General features: G+C 38.4%; 1 pseudogene; it reads left to right on the forward strand.

Annotated features, from left to right (window-relative positions):
* The first annotated feature begins 317 nt into the window (after positions 1 to 317).
* On the forward strand, positions 318 to 1,268 carry LOC126609164 (uncharacterized; annotated as a pseudogene).
* The last annotated feature ends 7,315 nt before the right edge of the window (positions 1,269 to 8,583 follow it).

The raw sequence follows: 8,583 nt of genomic DNA on the forward strand, positions 1-8,583 counted from the left end.
TCTCTAGGAATTTGAGGGTCAACTCTTTGATTTGTAATGAGTCTGGGGATTGGGAGGTTGATTTCTTGAAACCTTTTGTGGTGGAAGAAGAGATCAAGGCGATTCTGGAGATCCCTTTGGGTGATCCTACCTTAAAGGATAGATTGGTGTGGCCTTTCGAAAAAAAGGGAGCATACTCGGTAAAATCTAGTTATCATTGGGCTTTGTCCAGGACTCATATTCACAGGAATGTCAACCCGCATAGGTCTGATATGATACCGACTCAGTTATGGAAGTGTATGTGGAGTTTGGAGGTTCCTCCAAAAATAAGGGTTTTCATGTGGAAGTCTCTTCATGCGGCTGTGGCAACGATGGCTAACCTGTTCTTTAGGCGCTCTTCTCTTTCCCCCATGTGCCTTCTCTGTAACTCGGCTGAGGAATCTACGGAACATCTTTTTCACCAATGCCCGTGGGTTGAGGCGGTGTGGAATGGGGGAAGTATGACTCGCGGTATTGGCAGGGTGGGGATTATTTCTTGGGTAAATTGATTAAATGATATTTATGATGCGGTTAATGCTAACAGGGGTGAAAGGATCAAACTGTTCTCATATATTGCTGTTACCTGTTGGCACATTTGGAAATCTCGATGCAACTTTATCTTTAAGCAGCAACCAATTTACCCAGGGCAGGTTAACGCCGCTGTTCATCACTCGGTGGGTATGTTCCAAGAGGCACATCGTGTCCCAAGTTGTAGGCCCAGGATCAATGATCTGGATCGGAGCATTGCAGTTTCTTGGTCTCCTCCTGGCTCAGGTTTCATCAAGATAAATGTGGACGCTAGTTGGACTGCTAGGGAGTGTGTGGGCTTCGTGGGTGTGGTGGCTAGGGATGATCATGGCAGGTTTGTGGCTGCTTGCAGAAAGAATATTAGTGCTTCGAGTGTGGCACTGGCTGAAGCTAAGGCTATTTTGCATGGCGTTTCGTTTGGCCGGTATATGGGGTGGAATGATATTATCATTGAATCTGATTCTTTGGACTCTGTGTCATGTCTTCAGGATCTTAATTCGATGGGCAGTTGGGATGCTTTTCCTTTGCCAGCTAAGTGCACATGTATGGGGAAGGCTTTCCAAGATTGCCGCTGGTCTTGGGTTCCAAGATCGGCCAATAAGGCAGCGGACAGTTTGGCGTCGCGGCACTGTAGGGAGGTATGTGATTTTGTTTGGGTTAACCGACCCCCATCTTCCCTTGTTCATGTTCTGTGTAATGACAGTCTCCCTTGTCCTCATTAGGCTTGTAGTTTTGGTGCAAGGAGTGACACTTTTAGCATTTGATGCGGTGTCGGATGCTTCCTCCTTGTACTTCGTTTTCTTGCTTGGTCGTAGCTGGCCTGTTTGCTTTATTGTAAGCTTTCTTGTTCTCTTTTGGCTTCTCTGCCCGGGTAATGCATTATCTCGTTCACCAATAAAAAAAAAAAAAAAAAACCAAATCCCTCGAATCAGTAACAGATATATATGCATGTTTCTATCAAATCAGTTGTTTGACTCCATCGTACAATTCTGGCTTGGATCAGTTCAATAATTCTAGCTCTACAATATAATTTTTGTTTTGCTTGGAATGAGCTGATTGAATTGAATCATAGATTGTGGCAGTATAGAAATTAACGTGATTAATCTTCCATGCATAAATAAATTTACATAAATTTTGTTAATAAGCCGTTTGTGTAATTTTTTTCATTGACAAGGAATCGTTTTTTAAAACTCTCTCGTCTCTAGAGTTTAAACTCAAAATCTCCTTCACTAACATAGAAAATAAATACTAAGCATTAGATAAAATGAACCGTTTGCTGCAACAAAGTGTATAAATAAATACCTACACGTTTCGAGGTTTTATAATGCTCACCACAGTAATTTGATTTGAAACCATACAATACAAGTATGGGTTGGTACCATTGGAACCAAGTGGGAATGAATATTGAATAGAATTTTAATTTTTGGGTAAAAAAATATTGAATATGAATTGAAAAGTGCATTTCTGATCAAGTTGTTGAGAGTGATTTTTACCCTTGTGCAGTTTCCAGTACTGTTAAAATTCCAATTCTGTAAAATGGTTGAATAATAATACTACAAAACTGAAATCTGAAACTTGAACTGATCTGGAAGAATATACCCAAAAAAAAGCCAATGGAGTTGAATTTGGTCGAGTCCAATTCAGTAAATGTACGATGCTGCCCAGTATTCTGAACTCTATCCTATATTTTAGGAATTTTAATCATTAAATCTTGATTTTTGTATTTTTAACTAAAGATCTATTAAAAAATTTAGAATGTCTAACACTCCGAAGTACTATAAAAAATTAATAATCCAATGAGTTCGTAGTCCTCGCGTGCTTGCGGAAGGTGTAACTGCCAATCATTGATCACCACCAATTGAATGGGTGATAGTTTAGCCTTCCCCCATATCCCAGGTTTGTTCCTCATCACCTCTCCATCTCCTTTGCAATTGCTTGTTTATGGCCCCCATTTCATTCATTTCTCCAGATGGATACAGTTCACTGGCTCTAACTTGGGGTCCCTCTGGGCTCCAAATGCCAGCCCCTCTTTGTCTAATGTCTCGTCGTACATGTTTTTAAATTATTTTTTTCATACAAGTGATATTCTTAATTTAGACTACAGTACGGGAAAAAAGAGAATTTAAACTCGGAATTAGAATGCAATAAGTTGAACTCTAACCACCAGGGTAATACACTATTTAAAACAAATTGTTATTAATTATAGCCTCAAAATAGTCGCATTGTACTCCTTCCGTTTTTTTGGTAATCTTTTTATTACAAAAGATGCATGATAACGCTTGACGTACCAATGACAACTCATTTATATAAATATCATGTAACATATTGTTAACGCAAAAACACACTATACCATATTTACAAAGCTAATTGTTATTCTAAAATAGTCATCTTTTATTTCGTCATCTAAAACCTCACCTACAAGTGAGTAGGAATATCATTAGAAGTGAAAATTTTCAAATTCTTCAAAATTAACTTTCTATTTATTTATAAGGAGACATCAAATTTTATTATTAGATAGGGAATGTTTAATTAGAAAACCCTTCTGGACGGATTTTGATCCCATCCGGATCCAAATTGTGGGGATCCTAGGAATCCTCACATCTTAGTCATTTATCGTGCATCGTCTGGTTAGAAAATCATTTGAATTTTTTATTTAAAATTAAACACAAATAGTACTTGACGAAAACTGGTCGCACGATGTATGATGAATGACTAGAATGTAGGGAAAGTGAATCTGTAGATGATCCTCTTCTTTTTTGGACGATGTTAGTTCATCAATTGTCATTAATTGAAGGGAACTTTAATGAAAAGCTCCCGGTACTTTTCACTTTAATGAAAAATCACATTTTTACACTAAAAGGTCAATCCTAGTACTATTCATTTTACCCTTTATTTTGTCTTTATCGTTAAAACTCAAAGTTTTCAAGCATTTTTCATTAGAAAATGAACTTTCACACATGTTCCCTCATGAGAGAGAAATGCATAGCACAATTGCCAAAAGCAATACTAGTGGATCAACCCATAAAAATTTAGACATGTATCGCGTGATCGTATTGTACCGGAAGCCGAAAGGTGAGGCTATTGAGTTTTTTATTACAAGAGCAGTTCCATGCTTGCCCTCTAGCGCACTATCTCCAAGCTCATTCCGTTATACTTGGGACTCTTGAGTAGGGGTGGGTTCAATTCTGTTTGGTTCGGTTTTTGGTCGAAACTGGAAACCAAGCCAAAATTACTATTCTATTCGTTTATTTTTTTTTAGTTTTTTTCGGTTCGGTTCAACTTCGGTTTTGGTTTTTTTTTTTCAGTTTGGTTCGATTTTTTTTTCCTTTGCAACTTTTTTTGCGATAACCCATCCCTAATTGTATAATTTTATTAATTTTAAATGAGTGAACTGACGAAAATGCCCTAGAGGTGAGGGTATTGACTTTCATTGACCAGCTTATAGTGAAACTTACGAAATGTTCTTTTAGCATATCCATGTAGTACTCGACAATATGAACGAGTGGGCGCAAGTAGAATCAGAACCGGAATTACGATAGGAGTTTTACGGAACAACAAATCCATAAAGTACTTTTGTAAAGATTACCATTTGTTATTTTATATATTTCTCATAATTATTATATTATTATTTTAAGATTATTTTGTTATTATATTATTTTTTTAATATTAGTTGTGAGGAATGAGGGAAAGGGAGAAGGAATGGACGGATGAAAGAAGGGATCGAGGAGACTAACCAAGGGAGGAGAAGGAGGAAGATAAAACATGAGGGAGATGGGCGAATCGGGGCAAGAGAGAGGAAGACAATGACCAATGGAGAAAGAAGAAAGGAGGGGAAGGGAGAAATGAGGGAAGCACGGGATCATGGATCCCTTCCCGGTTCTTTGAGACTCGACCCACAGAACGGTTGAACCCGATGGATTTCGACGGTTTTTTCGACCTAATTCTGACGATTTAAGTTAAGCGACCACTTGGAAACACCTCCTTAGTCTTCATTCTTCCATTTCCACTCAAAATTAGAAGAAATTTGGTGGTTGTTTTGGGGAAAAACAGACTGTGGTTCGTGAGGGTGTACGGTTGCGATCCGTAAATTGTGAAGCTAACTCATCCAATTACCACCACCAATAGGCTCCTCTCAACCCCAGGAACAAAGTCCAAGCAATGGTGGAGGCATCGAAGTGAGTATGGAGGTCGAATTGAAGCACACCTAATTCTAGGGTTCCAGCGGTTCGTGGGCGATTTCAAGCATTTCCCAGCCGAATTGGACTTCGGCCTAGGCATGAAAATTTATCCTCTCACTAAGATCTACTCGACTGTAAAATTTGGTAATTTTTAGAAATAGTTGATTTTTTCAGCTAGTTGAGGTGACGGCGTGTGGGCAGAGACACCATTTGACCTCCCTAGGATAAAATGGGTGCCCTGATTCCATATTAGACATCTGATTGACAAAATTCCATTGTTTGGTTATATTTCCATTAAGGGCCACCACTTGGTTATTATATGATTTGACGATCCAACCATTGGATTGTCACCAAACTTTAATACGTAATAATACATAATATTTAAGGATATTAGGAACTAACACATTGGGAATCTGACGTATGGATCTTTTCGGATGGGTTTTCTAAGTTTGTAAATCTAAATGTCGGCCGCCACTTAATTTTAGCAATTGGCGGAGATCCGACCATTGGATCATTCAGAAACTTTAGGATGTTGTTCTAGAAGCTTATTGAAACTCTTGGGAAGTTACGGATAGGAAATCCGAGGTGCGAATCTTCCGGATTGAGTTATGTAGGGTTATGAAACCTACCGTCGACCTTTGACAGACGGTTGACTTTTGGTCAATGGGTTGCAAATCATTTTAGAACTTACTTAGGGATATGTTTTATGTAAGTTACATGTTCTATCGATAATAATTCTGAGACGTGATTTGGTATTTGTTCTAGGCAACGATCGTTCGTGACGCCTCGATATTCGTGCTAAGGAGTTGTAGTGCAGACTTAAGGTAAGTAGGTCTTTTCCTTTATAGTATATACGTATTTGTTAGTTTCCATTTATACATTGAAAGAGAATTTACTACGTATACCTAGCTTAGACTAATGCTTATAAGAATTAGCGAAATAACGGAAAATTACAAAGAGATCATAAATCTTATAGGATACACAGGTATGCGTATGTTTATTTATGTTATGATTAAACCTACTGCTATGAATGATATTATATTGATTATAACTATTGAATCACTATGGCATGCCTATATTTATGTTTTATGTTTATCGTTTGCTGCACCGATGTTAGTGGTCGCCCAGGGCCAGGGCCAGTCTTTCACGTGTTCACATTCGTACCGCACGCTTGCCTTGGATCGAAGTAGGGGCCAGTCCTGTCGTACAAGTTGCAATAGGCAACTCTGACTCGTATGTGACAGCGAATAACGCCAGTCTTTACGTGATTGTAGCACTAGAGTGTATATCATTAGTACACCCAGTCAGTACCAGAGCCAAGGTGGGGGCAATGAGATTCCTTGACCCTAATAACCTTGTGCCGACAACCCCAAACAAGAAGAAGAAGAAGAATGAGCTGCTACTCCATTTGTTAGTCATCATTCCATCAGCGCCTCTTCTCCCCTACTAAATCTTCCCACCACAGTGAATTTACCGCCTGGCAGCCTCTAGATCGTCAGACTCGCATTTTCGGCATGCCCTATCTAGGGCATCGAATCAGCCAGCACTCTGTCATTGTCGCTCAGGGATTTGGATTCTTTGGACTCCTCGATGGGTCTCATACACTTGCGCGACCCTTTTATACAGATGTTGCTTGTGAGCTTCTATGCCGAGCTTGGTAAGTTGTTCGATGCGCGTACGGTGTTAAGGAAATGTGAAACTTGTGTGGTTGCGTGGAATGCAATGATTGATGAGTTTGGGAAGAATGGGGATATGGGTTATGCTGTTTTACTATTTGAAAGCATGCTGGAAATGAATGTGGTTTCATGGACAAACGTTATAAATGGGTTTGGGAGAAATGGGTGTTTTAGCGAGGGAATTCGGTTTTTTCAGATGATGATGAATCATGAGAATGTGATGGGTTGTTTTGTGAAGCTAAACGAAGCTGCTTATGTTAGTGTGCCTTCTTCCTGTGCTAATTTTGGTGGGTGGGGATCTATTTACTGAGGGAAGCAAATACATGGGCATGGGTTCGAATTCGGTGTCATTGAAGCTCTTACTCTCAGGCCGGACGTCGGTGTCCAGTACTCCAATGATGATGTCATCGACCGAGGGTAAAATTCTGACCCCATCATTGTAAATTTCTGGCTCCGCCACTGTACCCAGTCATTTTCATCTCAGAATAACTCTACATAAACTCATGTGTTAAGATGTGTCGATGAGCACTTGGTTTGATATGTTTGCTTATGCGAAAGTGTACGATTACTAACATCATGCACTTATATATGAACTATTGTGTCATATTGATATCTTGATATTTTGCAGGCTACGGTGAGTATTTTCATAGTATCTGTAGTATGTATATCTTGGAAACTATACATGTTTTACGGCGAGGGGTTATAACGTTTTCAAATGTTTTTATTAAAACTTTATTTTCAGGCCCACTCACCCTTGTTTTTCACCCCTCCAGGTTTTAGTAGCTGAGCTTTCTTATTGACGAGGATTCTTGGCAAATCTTGATGTAGACGATTACCTTCGATAGTATAATTCTCACCTTATCTTACTGTACTGTACTGTACTTATGCTCTGATATCACGTGTGAAATGAGTTCATTCTCGCTCACAGCACACTCTTATATTTAGGCACTTTTAGATTTAAATTTATTCACATATTCCACCACACTACATTTTATGGCTTCGTCACCTTCCAGGTGTTGGCCAGCACATCTCGATTCGGAGTCCAAGTGGACATTCTGAGTCGGGGTGTGTCATTTTTAGGTTGAAGAATAAATCTGTTTGTTTCCAGATACATGAATTGCAGAACAAAATCAATAAACTGACCCTATCATTAAGCAAACGAATTTTCAAATTCAGTCATCGAAAGAGTCCAAAATCTGGATTTCATCTAAATTTTTTAATACTAATTTTCATATCATGAAAATCTTTCATAAATAAGTGTATCTCTATTTAATCAACCAAAACACAAGTCCCAGAAATTTAATTTTCCACAAATCTAAGCATGCATGCATAATTTTCGATTAGGAAGACCTAAAATCATAAGAAAATTTGAGAAATCTAAATTCAAATTCCACATATAAATCTTTGAATAAATTTGCGAGGCACCGCTTGGTAAAATCAGCTATGGTGGGCTTGGTGGACTCGGTTACGGTGGCGGCGTCAGGAGCTATAGACGGAGTTAATCTGCTGGAGATTAAGCAGGAAGCATAGAAATAGAGCTCTGGAATTCTGGGGACAATAGAGTCGGTGGGTGAGATTCAAAATTGGGGTGAGAAGAAAGAAGATGTGGGATCTAGGGAAAAAGGAAAGAAGATGAAGAAAAAAAATAAAAGAAGAGGGAGAGAAGACGATCTGGTTGAGGTCTGGGAAGAAAGAAAAGAAGAAGAAAGAAGAACAAAAAAAAAAAAAAACAAAGAAAGATGGAGAGGAGGAGAAGACAAGGCATGCAGCTTTCTGAGCAAAAAAAGCAAAAGGACAGTGCTAGGGTTTATAATTGGGCTTATAAATTGGGTTGGAATTGGGCTTAAAAAATAAAATTCAAAAAATAAAAAATAAAAAACAAATATATAATAATTCGGTTCGGTTTCTGAACACTCAAAACTGAACCAAAAGATTTCGGTTCGGTTCTGTTTTTTCAATTCGGCCTGATTTTTTTTTCAGTTTCGGTTTTTTTCTATTTTGGTTTGGTGTTCGGTCCCATTTTTTTCGGTTTTTGATTTTTAGAACCAACTTCTACTCTCGAGTGTTTCTAAAACAATTAAAACCTTAATCTATGGGTTTTTAAAAATAATGTTAGGGAGATTAATTTTTAAATTAAATTTGTAAGTTAAATGATGTGGTGGTTGATGATTAGATTATTACTT

The sequence above is a fragment of the Malus sylvestris genome, chromosome 16 (genome assembly GCF_916048215.2).
Source record: "Malus sylvestris chromosome 16, drMalSylv7.2, whole genome shotgun sequence".
NCBI classification, from domain to species: Eukaryota; Viridiplantae; Streptophyta; class Magnoliopsida; order Rosales; family Rosaceae; genus Malus; species Malus sylvestris.